Below are 5,332 nucleotides of genomic sequence, written 5' to 3'. Positions count from 1 at the left end.
CTGTCTCTTGGTACAGCTATTAGTAGCCTTCCTAGAATCTGCTGTCTAGCTTTGGCTTTGTGTGTTTTCCTTCCCTTGCATTTTCAGTCTCAGGGTAAGTATACCTAATAAGATTTTTATGTTTAAATAAATCTCTTTATATTATTTTGGTCATCTCTTTTGCAGATGTCTTCCCGTACTCCAGAGGATCCTGCTCCTGAGGGGCGCAAGTCCACTGCCAAGCGCAGGCATTTTACCTGCCGTGGGTGTGATACACCTTTAGAGGATGCTTACCCTTATAGTCGCTGCCCAAGTTGCAGAGATTCCCCTGAGGCAGAACCCCATATACGGGATATGATGATTTGGGTTAAAGATTTTGTTGGATCCTCTATCAAGAGATTTGAGGATACACTCCAGATAAAGAGACCTAGGGCCCAGTCCCCTGCAAGGGTGGTCCCTATGTCTGAAGACGCTTATCTCACTGTAGATGAGCTTGACTCTTCTTCTGAAGAAGAACCTGCTTCATCGTTCTGGTTTCCCATTGAGAAAACCCAACGGTTACTAAAGTCCATCCGGTCGGGGGACCAGGATGTTGACTCTAAGGAAGCTCCAGAGACCACCTCTAGAGGGCCAAGGGCCTTCAAAGTGGATGAGTCTCTCATTAAGTTAATGGAGACTGAATGGAAACTCCCGGAAAAAGGTCCGGTTATCACCAAGCGGTTCAAATCTATGTTTTCTCTTAATGTAGACCAGCAGCGCCCTTGGGGTCCTCCCCCTAAAGTCGATATGGCCATCGCCAAGATGTCCAAGAGGACCGTGGTACCCGCGGATGATGGATCTTCTTTACAGGATCCTATGGATAGGCGCATAGAGTGTTCCTTGCGCCGCAATTATGCGGCTGCTTCTGCCTCTGCTACTGTGGCTATAGCCTCTACTGAGGTTACTAATTTTCTGTGCACCAGAATGTCTCAAATCCAGTCGGATATTGATGCAGGTATTCCAAGAGACGATATCTTGAAGCAGTTCAAGACAGCTCAACTGGCTGTGGAATTCCTTTCGGACGCTGCGCCTCAACATCTGAAGCTAGCCTCCAAATCTATGGCGCTTTCTGCTGCTGCAAGGAGACCCCTATGGTTAAAACCCTGGAAAGCGGACAACGCCTCCAAATTTTCGCTTTGTGGGTTGCCTTATGAACCTGGCAAGCTGTTTGACAGTGAGCTGGACAAGATCATGGAGGGCCTTTCAGACAAGAAAGGCAAATCCCTCCCCCAGCAGGTTTCCAGAGGGAGGGGCAGACTGTCCAGAGGATCCAGGTCCCAGGGACCTTCTAGATCCCAATGGCATCAGGGGACTCAGCAGAGAGGAGCAGGTCGCTCCCGTGGGTCCTATGAGAAGAGAAAGGACCTTTGACGCCGAGAGTCTGGTGCCAGAGAGTCCGGAGGTAACCCCTCCTCCAGTTCTAGACCCCCCGGTGGGAGGTCGTCTATCTTTTTTTCTGGAGGCTTGGGAGAGGTCCATACCAGACCTCTGGGTATTAGATGTAGTCCGATCAGGCTCCAAATAAATTTTGTTTCCCTACCTCCTCCAAATTTTGTTCTGACAAGGATTCTTTCGCGCGAGAGGCAAAGAGTACTAGAGGAATCTATCCACGCCTATATACAGAAGAAGGCTTTGGAGGAAGTTCCTCCAGAAGAGCGTGGATTCGGCGTCTATTCGCCAGTCTTCCTAGTGCCCAAGATCACAGGAGACTGGCGGATGATCTTAGACCTACGCTATTTGAACAAGTTCATAGCGAGAAAGAAATTCCGCATGGAGTCCATACGCTCTGTAATAAATATCTTACACCCGGGAGACGTGATGGTCTCAATAGACTTGAAGGACGCTTACCTACATGTTCCTGTTTGCCTAGCCCACAGGAAATATCTGCGGGTGGCTGTATCCCTTTGTGGCGTAGTGAAACACCTTCAGTTTGCTGCCCTTCCCTTCGGAATCTCCTCTGCTCCGCATACCTTTACCAAGGTTATTGTTGCCGTGGTAGCAATCTTGAGACTAGAAGGCCTAGAAGTCGTCCCATATTTAGACGATTGGCTTCTAAAAGCCGCTTCTGCAGAAATTCTGCATTCTCATCTTCAGCAGGCTCTGGTTTTTCTCCACCAGTTAGGGTGGATAGTAAACTACCAAAAGTCCGAGTTGGTTCCATCCACTTCCAGGAAGTTTCTGGGGTTCATAATCGACTCGACACGGATGACTCTCTCTCTGTCTCTCGACAGACACAATCGAGTTGTCAGAGCCACCAGTTCTCTAAGGACCCCTCAGTCGGTGTCCATCAGAACGCTTATGAAGATGTTAGGGCACATGTCAGCGACTGCGGATGCAGTTCCTTGGGCCCTTTGGCACCTACGCCCTCTCCAATCGGAAGTTTTGGGCATTTGGAATCGCAACCCCCTAGGGTTGAACAAAATGTGCACCTTGTCTCCTCAAGTCCGTCGCTCCCTCAGTTGGTGGGAGCATCTGAAAGATGGGAGGTCCTTGATTCAGCCAGCCTGGATTCTGTTGACCACAGACGCATCCCTTCTAGGTTGGGGAGCCCATCTAGAGGACATTCCAGTACGAGGTACTTGGTCCCGTCCAGAGAGCCTTATGTCTTCGAACTTCAGAGAGCTCAGAGCAATCAGATTGGCGCTCCTTCATTTTGCTCCGCAAATCCGCGGCAAAGCGGTGAGAGTTCGTTCAGACAACATGACGGCGGTTTATTACATCAACAAACAGGGTGGCACAAGATCTCAACCGCTTCTCAAGGAAGTGGGAATGATCCTATCTTGGGCAGAGCAGAACCTCTCCCACCTCTCTGCAGTCCACATTCGGGGATCTCTCAATGTGGTAGCGGACCGTCTGAGTCGGGGTCTCAGTGTTCCAGGCGAATGGTCGCTAAACCAGGAAGTATTTCATCAAATTACTCTTCGGTGGGGAATGCCAGAAATCGACTTAATGGCTACGAGGTTCAACGCCAAGGTGAAGATCTTCTGCTCCCTATACAGGGAGGACAATCCTTGGGCGATAGATGCTCTGTCCATCCCTTGGAGGTTCGGGCTGGCTTACATCTTCCCTCCAATTTCCATGATACCAAGGGTATTGATGAAGATCAGACAGGACCAGACCTCGATTATTGCGATAATTCCATTCTGGCCGAAGAGGTCATGGTTCACCCAGCTCATGGGGTCAGGGTCTGTACTGGCAGCTTCCAATATCAGAGAACCCTGTGTTTCTGGGCACAGGGTCTCGCCTAGATCTGAGAATTCTCAATCTGACAGCCTGGAGATTGACAGCTCCCTATTGAAGGATAGTGGACTTTCTTCTGGGGTCTTGACGACTTTGTCTCATTCAAGAGCGGAGTCTACTAATAGAGCTTACAACCGGATTAGACGTATTTTTTCTCTATGGTGTGTGAAGAACACAGTGGGTTTCTCAGATCCCCCCATTTCTTCCATATTACAGTTCCTCCAGGATGGTCTGGATAAAGGCCTAGCTCCCTCTACACTAAGAGTGCACACCTCAGCCATATCGGCTTTTCTAGGAAAACCCCTGTCCCAAGAACCCCTTATCAGGAGGTTCCTTAAAGGAGCCGAAAGGTTAAAACCTAAGATCCTGAGACCAGTCCCTCAATGGGACCTTTCTGTCGTGCTCAGGGGGTTATGCTCTCCCCCCTTCGAGCCACTGGAAAGCGTGGACATGAAGTACCTTTCCTGGAAGGCTGCCTTCCTAGTGGCGATCACCTCTGCCAAGAGAATTGGTGAGTTGCAAGCGCTGTGTGCCTTTGAGCCTTACACCCTATTCCTGCCTGATAGGGTTCTCCTAAGGTTCCTGCCAGCTTTCTTACCGAAGGTTCCTTCGTTTCAGGACATTAATCAGGTCATTTCTCTACCTGTTTTTCACCCGGATCCTTCAACAGAAGAAGAATCTCTTCTACATACTCTTGACGTCTCTAGATGTCTGCAGATCTATCTACAAAGATCCGGTGTCTTCAGGAAAGATGACAATCTCTTTCTACAGTTTTTTGGCAGGAACAAAGGATCTAAAGCTTCTAAACCATCCCTGAGCAGGTGGATAAAGGAAGCCATCAGAGAATCCTTCTCAGCTCAAGGCTTGCCTCCTCCCGCCTTTGTCCGCGCTCACTCTACCAGAGCGGTAGCTACCTCGGCTGCTGAGAGGGGCCTCATCCCTCTTCAACAGATTTGTGCTGCAGCCTCCTGGAGTTCTGACTCCACTTTTTCAAGCCATTATAGGCTAAATTTAAGACGTTCGGAAGACACTGCCTTTGGGCGGTCTGTTCTGAACGTCGTTCAGCCGGAAGACCCTCCCTCATAGGTAATCTTCTAGCTACTTCCCCTCTTGTGCTGCCAGTTAGGACGTAAGGGAATCGTTAATTTCTAACGATAATTTGTTTTCCCTTAGTCCTAACGGCAGCACACTAATTTCCCTCCCTCTTATATTTTTGTATTAATTATTGTTATAGCACACTGTGGTTAGGGGTGGAGTTCCCTTTATGGGGGGGGGTAAGGGGGTTAATTGTTTATTTAATTGTTTAAATCATTCATTTTTCACCTGTCCTAATTGTTCACAGGGGCAGTAATACCCCTCTTGTGCTGCCGTTAGGACTAAGGGAAAACAAATTATCGTTAGAAATTAACGATTATTGTGACTATACATATAATTCCTAGTAAATTGTCCAAGGGACTAATGCCAGCTGCTATACTAGGAAGCAATACTGTATATGATTATGAACAGGTCTACCTAACATTTCTCATATAACTGAAGACTCTGCAATCTAAATAGGTTGGAGTCTCTGTTATGAGCACCTAACATCTGTCACATGTGGCTTCATCAGGGAAAATGAAGGCATCAAGGGGAGGTAATTTATAGGAAGCAGGGAGAGAACTCTGTCCTCAGATGTAAGCAATGAATATTCATATAATATATTGAAAACTGAATATTTATAAGAAATAGTGAGCAGATTTATAAAATGAATTGATTTTGAAAAGAAAATCTTGCTGTATGCTGTATAGTTACAATTGGAATCAATAATAAACTCCAATTTTTATTATTACCCATTATTTAAATCAATTGATTATTGAAAACAAACAAAACAAATAAATGTATTAAATATTAAATATATGTATTAAATTACATTTTTATAAAAATTGTGATTGAAATTTTCATTGAGGCCATCAATAATTTTTTCACTTATAAATCCAGAAGGATTCTCTCTGCAGATTTTTTTTATTTAGATCCCCTTTTTATGGTCCAGCATTCAATTGTTCAATTGCTGTAAATGAAATCTGAGTGGTTATTCCCA

The 5,332-nt window shown here is 46.4% G+C and overlaps 1 long non-coding RNA gene across 1 annotated transcript; it reads right to left on the bottom strand.

Moving 5' to 3' along the window:
• Positions 1-340: 340 nt before the first annotated feature.
• On the bottom strand, positions 341-702 carry LOC128475250 (uncharacterized). Its single transcript, XR_008346482.1, has 2 exons — positions 565-702; positions 341-496 (listed from the first exon to the last, which is right to left on the bottom strand). It is a non-coding gene; the product is annotated as an uncharacterized LOC128475250 (long non-coding RNA).
• Between the last annotated feature and the right edge of the window lie 4,630 nt (positions 703-5,332).

The sequence above is a fragment of the Spea bombifrons genome, chromosome 2 (genome assembly GCF_027358695.1).
Source record: "Spea bombifrons isolate aSpeBom1 chromosome 2, aSpeBom1.2.pri, whole genome shotgun sequence".
NCBI classification, from domain to species: domain Eukaryota; kingdom Metazoa; phylum Chordata; class Amphibia; order Anura; family Pelobatidae; genus Spea; species Spea bombifrons.
The sequence above is the reverse complement of the archived record's forward strand: the minus strand, read 5'-3'. Positions and strand labels throughout refer to the sequence as shown.